General features: G+C 38.9%; 1 protein-coding gene across 11 annotated transcripts in view; it reads right to left on the bottom strand.

Annotated features, from left to right (window-relative positions):
- PRRC2C (proline rich coiled-coil 2C) overlaps positions 1-9,972 on the bottom strand; it is an 85,838-nt gene extending 75,866 nt beyond the window's left edge. For all 11 annotated transcript variants that reach the window (XM_058175471.1, XM_058175479.1, XM_058175472.1 and 8 more), the window contains exon 1: positions 9,840-9,972. The gene's annotated coding sequence lies outside the window, so the exon portion shown is untranslated. The remainder of the gene's footprint in view (positions 1-9,839) is intronic.
- Between the last annotated feature and the right edge of the window lie 2,545 nt (positions 9,973-12,517).

Genomic DNA, 12,517 nt, shown 5'->3' with positions numbered 1-12,517 from the left:
TCTTAGACCAAGTATCAATCTTTGAGGCCAGGGGGTCAACAAGTTATTATCCACAGCTGAATCTGGCCCATCCCCTGCTTTTACACATCTGCAGCTAAGAACTGAATGGAAAAGAGGGTAGCAGATCACCAGGCCTGAGTCTCCACCAAGCTCCTGGAGTTAGAAGTGGAGCTGAGGTTGGGGTTGTCCAGGGTAAGGGTGGTGGCCTTGCAGTAGCCAACTACTGTGGGAGATAGATTTAGCCATTTACAAAAACCGTTTGCTGACCAGTGTACTAGACTATAAATTCAAAATGTTTCCATGTATGGCTATTGCCATAAAATATTTGAGATCAAACTATAGAAAACAGAAAATAGGTTTTTACTCATATGTTAAGTCAATTTATCTTAATCTAAATCCATGATGGCGAACCTATGGCACGTGCCCCAGAGGTGGCACACAGAGCCCTCTCTGTGGGCACGTGCGCTGTCGCCAGCTTCTCTTCTGGTTTCCGATGCGCACATGCGCGGCATTCATCTGATGTATGTGTGTGCTGGAGCCTCGGACCCAAAGAGAAGCTAGCCCGTGTGCATGTGTGTGTATTTGGGTTTCCAGCGCTATAACATGTGCTAAGATCAGGTGGCTGGCATGCACGCACGCACGCACAGGAAACCAGAAGACCAGATGGCCGGCACGCGCATGCTCCGGAAACCCACATTCCGGTTTGGGCACTCGGTGCCGAAAAGGTTCACCATCACTGATCTAGATTGTTTAATTAATCTAACCCCAAGCAAATCTTTAAACTTTCTGCATTCATGAGTTCCATTCTTCATTGGTGAACAGCTTTTAAAACATTTAATTCGGAAGTGAAATTTAGCATAGAAAGACTAGATTTGCATTAAAGTACATTGTGGGGTAATTTGTAAGGTCTTGCACCAAGTAAACAAGTATCAGAACATAGCATAACACTGCCAGATTTAGAAGAACATTTTATACAGTAAGATATAAGATAAATATGTAAACACATGCAAGGAACAAGATCCAGCACCGTGATAGCGAACCTCTGGCATGTGTGCCACAGATGGCACGCAGAGCCATCTCTGCGGGCACACGAGCCAACACCCAGGTCAGCTCAACCGCGCATGCCCGTGCTCGTCAGCCAGCTAATTTTTGGGTCTCTGTCGGGAGACGCACACGCATGCGTGGGGGTGGGGGTGTGCGCTGCCCCCACACCCCATTTTTGATTCCAGGAGGCTTCAGGGAGACCTGCTAGCACAAAACGGGGGTGGGGGGCTGCAGCGCCAGGCAGCTTCCAGGAGGCCTGCTTGCACCAAAACGGGGGTCCCATGCGCATAGGGGGAGCACAGGGGGGTGTTGCATGCGTGCATGCATGGGGGCAGAGCCTGCAGGGGAGCATTGCATTATGGGTGTCGGCACGCACGCACGTGCTGTCTTGCGCTTTTGGCACTTGAAGAAAACAAGGTTCACCATCACTGCCCTAGAACTTCCAGTCTGCAAAGAATCACTTATTCAGAGCTCTTCTCAAACAATTAAGCTTTAAAAAAAAGATACTTTTTAAAAAACTTTAGTTGCAACAGCAAGCAAAACATCTCAGAAAACTACTGTATCCATACAATGAATATAAAATTCTAGCTAAGCATTAAAATAGAATGCAAATACATAAAAATATAGAACTATAACTCTTTAAATTTCACTGTCTTATATCTTAGGACGGCAAACTGAAAATAGCATATATAAAATCTACTCTGCTTTTGTAATGTATAAACAGGATACTAAACTCCAAATGGAATTCTAAGGAAAATATATTGTGTAGTATTCTTAAGTTTATAGGAACTTGAAAATAGTGTGCTAACAACAAATACTCTATTACAGAACTATCTAATTAGGGATGCAGTTGAAGAAATCCCTTTATTAATTTATATAACAATATTGTTCTTATGTCAAATGTCTGCACTGATTGTTCTATTTTTTTAAAAAAGGAAAAGAAATCATAGCTCAATCATGTAAGAAGCTACAATTACTGAATGATTTTCATAGTATAAAATCTCTTTTAAAGTGCAAAAGTCTTAAAGAAAAACAAATAGCATTACAAAGCAGAATACTTACTAGCAGAATAACTCAAGGCAAATGTATACACTGTGATGAAAGAATAGAATAGAATAGAATAGAATAGAATAGAATAGAATAGAATTTTATTGGCCAAGTGTGATTGGACACACAAGGAATTTGTCTTGGTGCATATGCTCTCAGTGTACATTAAATCTTTCTCACTGTAAAACCACAAAAGCCTTGAAAATACTTCTACGGAAATATAAAGTCCATAAAAATGGACTGCCTTTCTAATGTATTAGTCATTATCTGTTGAACATGGATGGCTTCAAAGAGGAACAAATTCTTTATATTACAGCAGCGTTGTTAATTGGACTCTTGGAAGAATTTGTCTCCAAAGGGAAACACATATTTATAACTTTAAGCAAAGACCATTCCATAGCTTAGCTGTAGGCTAAATGGATATCATTATTTCACCAATGTCAGTTTTCTCAGTACATAAATAAATAGTTTTCAAATGTGGAAACATAGAATAGTACCTGACAGAGGGCACAGCTGAACAAACACATTCAAATACTTTGCTTCAGGCTATGAGACACAGGAAAACATGTCAGCATACTGTACACTGCCTTCACTGCCAATCCCTCTTGTGGCTTTGCAGGGTATCCAGCCTCTTTCACAGTTCAAGGCAAAATGGCCATCAAGGGCTGTAACCAATGATCGAAAAAGAATGGGCAATGTTGCAGCAGCATAAAATGGCCAGTAGGAGTTGACCAGGTCCTAATCCCTTACTGAGTCATCAACTATATCATTGATGATGAATTGTGCTGGACTGTTCACAACAAAAAATGTGAAGAGAGGAAAAAAAAGCTATTAAAACTGGAACAAGCAATGGCAACTGCTTATGCATATTCTCAATCTCCCAGGTTATGGTTGTCCCAACAGCAACTAGACTTTCTTGGTTTTTTCCTTGAAAATATTCTTACCCAAGACGTTTCTTCAGTTCTGATTGAATGGTGAGAAATGGAAGGATTTATACTCTTTGCAGTTATTTGAGGGTTTATCTACATCAGAGCCACCTGAATCAGAGTGCAAATAGGTGCAGAACCTTCTTGGGGTTGCTGAAAGGACTGAAACAGGAGAGAGAGGCTATCATATCCCACCCACCCCCGTTGAAAGAAGGCTATTCAGTTTTATCATAGATGGCCTCTTTGACGCCATTTTCAAACCAGTGGTCCTTTCTGTCCAGAATATGAACTTTGCTGTCTTCAAAAGAGTGACCTTTGTGACTTCCAGCTGACGTTGGGCAATATCAGATGCAGGAAAGGGAGCTCCGTTCCCTGTGCTGACTTCTCCATTTATGGGCTCCGAGAGAAGCCAAAGTCGCCCTATATGGGTGATGAAGCAAAGTGGGGCACACTGTGAGATTGAGGAGAGTCGCAGCTCTCCTGTCTGACCTGAGGTTTTTTTCCCCTCTCAGCCACAGCAAGAAGAAGAGACAGCCTAAAGATGACTGCCATGAAGCTGGGATAATGGAAGAACAACTAAGACTGGTGCTGGAGCGAAGTACGTGAACTGTCCTGGAGCTGGGAGAGAGGATTTTCTTTTGCTTTAAATTTAACCCGAAGGAACAATTTAGAACTATTTGCTCAGAACTATTTGTTAAAGCATTCTGAGAGAATACCAGACCGGAAATGAAAGGCACGCAAGAGAAAAATAATAAATTTGGAAATATACAGAAAATTGGACTCTTAAACTAGGAAGACTTGGTACTAGGAAGGCATTTTAAAATGCTGGAATCATTTACTTACAAAACTTAATTTGCTTTTATAATTATTTTATAACTAAAATGAAGATTGACTAGTGGCAATACTGAAATTTAAGTGTAGAGTGCCACCTGCTGATGAAAGGAAAAATTACAAGTCTAGGAATACCTGTGAAAATATATATTGGATTATTTTTAGCTACCCTATGACTACTGGAAACCCAAATATGAAAATAAGGAAGCTAATTAATTAAAGAGACATCTGAATGTTATGCTAGAAGATTGAACCTGTAAAGGGGATGCAAAAAGGCTTTTGATAACCTCTGGGATTATCTAAATGGAACTGATTGTTTACCTATGGGATATAAAGAACTGGGACTAGTGCACTCCTTGAAGGGCAATTTAAAAACTGAATAAATAGTTTTTGGACTTCTGGACAAAACTTGAATTTTTAAAAACAAAAAAAGATGCTTTATAAGGAAGAAATGAGTGGAATTTCAAACAGGATGGTGTTACTTTTTCAAAACACAAGACATCATGGAGAAAGAATTTAAGGAGATTTTGGAAAAAAAGGAAAATACCATACGAGGAATGATGAGCAAAGAGCAAGACGCCCAGGAAATGGAGGAGTCAACAGACGGAATGAAGGAAGAAGACAAAGAGGAGGTAACAGTGAAAATGAAACAGTGATTGATGAATCAAACCAGGGGGAAAATATATTAAGAGAGTTGGAAGATATGTTTGAAAAGGAGACAGGGGCCTGGGCAGAAATTTTGGAAACTAGGCAGTGGAAGAAGGTAGAGGTGGGAGAAATACCTAGACTAAACAACCAAGAAGCATATGCAGACAGAGATAAAGATTCAAGAGAATTTGGGAGGCAAGAAGTATTGAAGCAGGCAAGAGACAACGGATAGATGATTTTTCTCTCTTTTTTTGTTGTATTGATTTGCTTTTCCTTTTTTCTTTTTTTTAGGTAGGTGACAGGACTAGAAGCTACGTAGAATAGAAAGAAAAAGGTTTTAATAAAGGGTGACATAATTAAGCTAAAATAAGTGTTAGAAATAAGAGAAGGGGAATATTAGTGTTTATACTTTTATATAATAAAAGAAGAGAAAATATGGAATAATTGAATAATGACAGACTGCAAATTAATATAAATGTGTATCATTATTAGAAATATATGTTGATTGAATGTAACAACTATAATTTTACTAGATTTGTATTAGAATGTATGATATCCAGGTGCCACACTATTCACATATTAATTTGATATTTTTGTAAAAAACAACAACCTTGGCCTCTGGTGGCTCATCAGGCTAATGCAGCCTGTTATTAACAGCAACTGCCTGCAATATTGCAGGTTCAAGTCCCACCAGGCCCAAGGTTGACTCAGCCTTCCATCCTTTATAAGGTAGGTAAAATGAGGACCCAGATTGTTGGGGGGCAATAAGTTGACTTTGTATATAGTATACAATTGGATGAAGACTATTGCCTGACATAGTGTAAGCCGCCCTGAGTCTTCGGAGAAGGGCGGGATATAAATGCAAATAAAATTAAAAATTAAAATTAAATTGGGGGAAAAAAAGTGACATTTGTTTTTTAGATGCAGATGGACTGCTGAATCCCGTCCTGATGAGTTTGTTTTCCTGTGTTGTGCCATGCGCTTGTGAAGTGCTTGTTTTGTTTCATCAATGTATAGATCTGTACATGTATCATCGCATATACCACATTGCTCAATTTGACTGGGTTATCCTTGGGGTGGACAAGCTTCTGCCTTAGCGTATTCTTAGGTTTAAAGTGTACATGTATGTTGTGTTGGTTGAAATTCCTCCTGAACTTTTCAGATATTCCTGCAACATATGGAATTACAACCTTGCTTCATTTGTTGTTCTCTTTTTTGTCTAGTATGGAGGAACTCCAGCATGATCTTTTTCTGGACTTGATGAAGCTCAGTTGGCATAGCCACAAGTTCTAAGGGCTTCCTTGATGTTTTGTTCTTTTTCTTTTCCCTCTTTGCTAGTAGGAAAAGCTTCAACCAGGTGGTGTAGCATTCTGATCATGTTTGTGCTCTAGTGGGCAGTAAGAATCAAAATGTAAATACTGATCTTGGTATGTGGGTTTTCTCTATACTTTTATGTTGAAGCTTCTGTCTTCCTTAATAAGTATATTGCACAGTCCAGGAAAGCCAGACTATTGCAGTACACATTGTGGATTCTAAACTTAATATATGCCATGGTTTTAAAAATTTTATATTTGCATAAATATTTGAATATGTGAGTGATTTCTGCTAATCTATCTTAAATTATGGTTCCAATTATCATTATTCACTAACAGACTAGTTATTTTTCTTTGCCCAAGCATTTGCACTGCTAAAACATCACTTCTACCCTGTTTCCCCCAAAATAAGATATCCCCTGATAATAAGCCCAATTGGGCTTTTGAGCGCATGACAATAAGGCTTATTTCAGGGTTCAAAAAAATATAAGACAGGGTCTTATTTTTGGGGAAACACAGTACTACCTTTTTACTTTGCTGCCAAAATATGAAAACCTAAGTCTTCAAGGAATTGAAATATCACATTTAAAACAAAGCATAGAATTAGCTAACAGTACAAACCTTGATTAAAATTAACTTAATTCGAGAAAAGAGCTGACTTTTTTTGGTGCAGGCTGAGGGGAAGCAAGAATAGCCATACTTTTTCATGAAAAAAATAAATAAGAGAAATGAAGGTCAACATATTAAAAAAGATATATTATAATCCAATATCAGGAATAATCTAAATGCTGCAAGGCTAAGTGGCATAAAGAGGAATTAAGTATATAAGAAAAAAACCTCCCAGCATATAACAGGTAGGAACTGTTCAGAGAAACATTTAACTCTTAACTTTCCAACAGAGAATTTATTCAAGTTAGAGCTTGCATTTTTATATCCTAGAGATAAGGTCATTACAGGAAGTAATAAAATATTGTTATGTACAAGAGTGAATAAATAAAACTTCTTTAATATAATTTATCACTAGTTCTATAAAATTCCACTCCATGTGGAATGTAAACACAATTCCAACTTAATTATACCAACACAACTATGTCCTCACTATACATTAAATTGTAAAATCAGTGTGTTGCTAGGTTACTTCCAACTCTTTGAGGTTTACAATTTACTTATGATATAGGCTTGAACAGCTATGAACCTGGCAGTCTTGAAGCAATTTTTTGTAATCTAGGTTTATGGTTAATTGATAATACTGTGTTTTCCTAAAAATAAGACCCTGTCTTATATTTTTTTGAACCCTGAAATAAGTGCTTGGCCTTATTGCCGTGTACTCAAAAGCCCAATTGGGCTTATTATCAGGGAATGTCTTATTTTGGGGGAAACAGGGTAACATGTATCTCTGTAATCAAGATAACAATCGTATAATTATAATCTTTTATTCATATCATTTTTCTCAGGAGTCATCCATCTGTTAGCATTAAGAGTCCCAATTTACAGTAATATAAATGAGCCTTTCATTTGGAATATTCCTTACATCATTCTAGTTCACGTTGATCAACTTTATTCAAACTGAATGTGATTCTTTCAATCTAGATCAGAATATCATTTGCAATCTTACCTTGCTGATTCAGATTTAGCAAAAAAGAGGAACTACCTAAGTATTCAGGACAAAATAACAACCAGCTACAAGACCTGTTAATATAATATAAAGTTTAGTTTGTAGTCATGACTTTAACCAACATACAGGCTTGATTAACTGTTTTAGCAGCAAACTACATAGAAAAGGCAGCAGAGATCACTTATATATACTGCATTCAGACAACTGATATTCAAAAATATTCACACAACAAAACCTCTAAGTAACGGAAATGAGAAAAGAATATATAATCTTGCTAAAAAAAAATACTGAGAATCTTCTCCCTTAGGTTTTCTAATACTGCCATTTTTATTATTAGAATGAAGATTCCTTCTTGTGGTTTTCTTCTTTACCTTTGAACTAGAAAAGGAGTATGGGCTGCACTGAGCCTCCTCCCCCCAAAATCACAAGGTAGAAGAGATTGCCTTGAACATTTCATCGTTCCAAAAATACAGCCTTAAGATTTATTTACAATGTTTGTAAATCTTGGGAGATCTCTAGACAGCATATTACACTACACAAAATAAAAATACATAATAAAACCAAAAATTAAATGTGGCAGATGAATACCGAATCAAGATTTGCTGAAACAATACAGTCGGCTTATTTATGGAGCAGTAATAAAAAAAAGTGGCTATGCATACTTCTGGGATGGAGAATGCTCAATTAAGTATAGGCTACCACAGAAAAAATAAACCAGTCAAATGATAAGGTAAGAGTGAAAAATTCAACTAACTTACTTGGGTATGACTATGGTTAGGACAATAGTTTTAAAAAGTTGGGATCTTATATAGTAAAGCAACTGTCTTCATATGAATGTCTGTAGTGATTCTTAATCATCCAGGTCTCAAAGATGCTTTTTTCAGTTAGATCTGAAAAAGCTTCTTGGATGAGAAGCGAAACATTTTCAAAGTAAAAAAAACCCCAAGAAGTCCAGTTGCTTTCTTTAAAAAACAAAACAAAAAACCTTTGGGACAACTGTCTAGGAGTCACATTTTACTTCCTATACTTTTTTGGTATCATACAAAGTAAGACCTAAACTTCCAAATGGTATGCAAGAATGACCTCGGAGATTAGACAATTGTTATGGAAAAGGTATCTCAGCACACAAAAGGAAAAAAGATGTGGGAAGCATTTTGGAAAGATCTCTCCCTGGTTTTCTGGAGAGTAAAAGAAAAGGAGAGAAGAAATGCTTTCAGATGTAAGATGTTATTGTAAACGTACAATAAAGATGTTATAAAACACATGGTTTATGCTTGTCTGGGCTACTTTAAAGGGCTGATAACCACTTTTACACATTCATCCATTCTGTGGCAGTCATCTGTAATTTCTTCTAGGAAAAAGCATGTCATCAACCAAGGATTCATATCATAAAACTACCAAAGGGCTGAGAAATACCACAGGAAAAATAAAACATGAAAGATATTGGAAGAAATATTTCAACTGGAAAATAACTGTACTTTTCCAGAAAAAAAGCTTCTAATGATGACCTCCACATTTAAGGAGTATCTTACTTTTCAGTCAATCACATACTATTTGATAACTGAACTGTTACTTTCAGATTGCTCTTTAACACACAATTATCCTTTTTGGCAGTTCACTGAGGAGCAAATTCGCCTGATCTGAATGGGTTGTTTTATTAGATTTTAATCCGTTTTTATTACTTTCTAAAACTCAAGGCAGAGAACATATATAATATTCTTTCCTCCTATTTCACACACACACACACACCAACAACCCTGTATTATCAGCTCAAGTCCTTAAAAATGTACCCTTTGCCTCACCATAAAGAAATTACTTTCAAATTTAGCACAAGTGCAGGAACAGCAGCCTTGAGCAATCTTAGGCCAGGCTTAGTCACATAAGTTACTCATGTTCCCCAGAAGGAACAAATCTGAAAGGAGCGAAATGCCGGAAGAGGAATGAAAGGTGAGAATAAAAAGAGTAATCGAGGCTTTTGGAAAATTAGGATTCGGAAAAATTAAGTTAGAAAACGACGCCGGAACCTTCAAGACGAAAAACCGGATGTTAAAAAAAAAAGGGATCTCCGATTCCTGCGGTCTTCTCTTCCCCCCCACCTCCGCCCCTCCAAATTTCCTTTTGTCCTGAGTTAGGAGTAAAATAGGCAGCTCAAGACGTGGATCTTTCCTCAGCTCATCTCTTTAGACCCAAAGGGGCAAGGGAGAAAAGGCGCAGGAAAAGGACGATGCTCTCCCTGCGAGGGCGCCCGGCTCCAGTCGGGGCTCGCCGCGGGCCACCCGACTCCCTCCGGCGGGAGATTCCCCCCCTGCCCGGAGCCTTTTAAAGATCGCCGGGACCGTATTTCCATCCCCTCACTCCTTCTCCCCCTCGCCCTCTGCTATTTGCCGGGTAACGCCGCCTCGAGATCCCACTTACCGAGGCCGAAGCGACCGCCTGAGCTGCTTTCACACAGTGCGGGCCAAAATGGCGGGCGAATAGCCAAACCGGCGGCGCCTAACAGCGTCTGACTTCAGCACGCACGTAGCGCTTGCGACCCACGTGACTGATCGACTGTGCCGGTGGTGGCGCCAGTCTCTTCGGAGGGCGAGCGCTTGCGCCCCCTACAGGAGCCGCGGAAAAAGTAACGTGCTTCTCATACCTGTTGCGCCTCCGAAGGTAAATCAATCTAACAAAGAGGGAGTAAATTTTCCTCCACGCTAAATTGTACAGGCATAGCCACAGAGAAAACTCTGCAGCTTGTTTGTGATGGTTATATAGCGATGTATCTGCTAAACGGCCTAACAATCCTGTTTATTTCCGATGCTTTTTATCACGCTCCTCAACCAAATGTATTTACATCAACTTTCTCACAGTACTTTGCTCCATGCATCTCAAAGTCGTCATAATCCACAAAATAAAAGTGAAGATAAATTTATTAAAACTCTGTATCACAGAGCTCTGTGTTGTTTTGGTATTTGTGTAATAGACTAACAGAACGGAGTTATCTGGCAGGTATTTTGTCCTCGGGTTCTCCATCTGGCAGGCATAACCTTAAAAACAAATATTGTCTGACTTTTTGAGTCTCTTGCAGTTTGAGTGGCGGGGGGGCTGTTTGCACAATTGGTCATTTAAACGTTCCTGTATTGTCAACGATTCAGCGACAGGCATTCTTTATTTCCCAGGTCTTGGGGCTGAAACAATCTCAAACTAAATGGGCAAGAAATTTGGCTAGCCTGGAGCCCAGTGTGGCATGCAAGATGCCTAGAGCAGGGGTCTCGAACCTTGGTCCCTTTAAGACTTGTGGACTTCAACTCCCAGAGTCCCTCAGCCAGCAAAGCTTAGAGGGACCAAGGTTGGAGACTCCTGGCCTAGAGGGCCACTTTTGATAAACAGAGCTTGTAGTGTGGGGTGAACCAAATGTGGAGTTAAGGGGGCTGGTGCTAATAATGCTCATGCCTGAAAATGGTGTGAGGCCTACGGTGGAGGACTAGGTCTGCCAGAATTGGGTTGCTTGGGAATGCAGCCCAAAGCGGGTGGTAAATTCTCTCCAAGGCTAAAGACTGACGCATAATTAATTTCCTGATTGACTATAATCCAGTGCCTTCAAATCTATGGTCATGTAGCCTATTGATTATGTGGCTTGTCATACATTTCTTTCATGAAATTTGGAAAGTGCATCATCATTAATTTTATATTAATGTGTTCTTGAAAATAAAGATTTGAAGGAAAAATACTGTAATTGGAAAACTAGTCTTTCTAATGTTGGATAAAGTAATTTTATATACATGTAGGATTAAGTACATATTTTTTGCAGATGTTCTCAATTTATGAAACCAATTGCTTTAAATGGTGAAAGAATTCATAATGAAATAAAATAAAACATAATGTGCACTTAAAATACTGGGATGGTGGTAGGTTCTATGACTAATTCTAAAGGCAAAATTTTGGCACTTGGCAGGGCATAAGAGCACAATGCGGAGAACACAAGGGAAAGAGCCTGAGTGGAACCCAACTTGCAAATTGCTGGAAATAAAACATGCAGCATCACAATAAGTTTAATTGCATAGTAAAGCTATTCTATTGTTGGAAGAAATGTCCATCTGGGTTCAGTTTCAAATGGGGAAAAAGATACTGGAAATATGGAGACTGCTTGGAAAGATGGTTTAATGGTGGACAGGACCACATGGTTTGAGTTCCTGAACAGAAAAGGGGCCGAGATGCTGAGCGTGCCTTGGTTTTATGCCCTCTCTGAGCTTTGAACTTCCTGGGGCACAGGAAGAGTATCCTGATTGGTTGTCAGACTCCCAGGGGGTGGGAGTCTTAGCTAGCGTTGTTGGCTGATGTAATCTTCCCAGGTGCCATGTGATGAGTTTCTATTGCTAGATGGGTCCTATTGTGTTGCAGATGATGGTCCATTGACAAAGATGGGAAGAATGAGTTTCTGCCTCTGGCCCATTGACAAAGGTAGCAGGAGGCAGGGAGCTGCAGGGAGCTGCTTTGTCCTTAAAATATGTTTCTCCATTTCTCATCCAGGGAAATATATTCTGCCTTTTTAATATTTCCTAAAATATTTCATTCTTCTAGGAGAGGGGTGGGTGCTAACTTCCTACACTATTAACTCACAAACTTCATATTCTCAATCAATAGTATATCCAGAAGTGGAACATGCCATCAATATTCAGTAACCCAAGATAAGCAACTACTATAAAAACAATTACAAAACATTTGTATACAAATACAGTATATTGAATGCCAAAGCCTCCTCCCACTCTGGTTTTGTAATTTCCTCTTTTCCTGCAAATTATTCAGTTTGTAGGAAGGTCCCCCTCCCCAGAATAAAATAAAATAAGTACAGAACAATTGCTGCAGGCTGTGAAAATGGAGAACATTATAAAAACAACGGAAACAAAGGCAGAATATAAGGAAAAATAGCTGGATGACAGATTAAATAGATGGAAAACCAAAGCTCTGCATGGACAGCACTTGAAAAACATTGAAGGAAAATGTGATGACAACTTTACATGGGCATGGCTTAAGATGGGGGCCATCAAGAAAGAAATGGAAGGTTTAATACTGACTGCTCAAGAACAAGCACTACAAACTAATGCCGTGAA

This window comes from Ahaetulla prasina, chromosome 3 (genome assembly GCF_028640845.1).
Source record: "Ahaetulla prasina isolate Xishuangbanna chromosome 3, ASM2864084v1, whole genome shotgun sequence".
Lineage (NCBI taxonomy): Eukaryota > Metazoa > Chordata > Lepidosauria > Squamata > Colubridae > Ahaetulla > Ahaetulla prasina.
The sequence above is the reverse complement of the archived record's forward strand: the minus strand, read 5'-3'. Positions and strand labels throughout refer to the sequence as shown.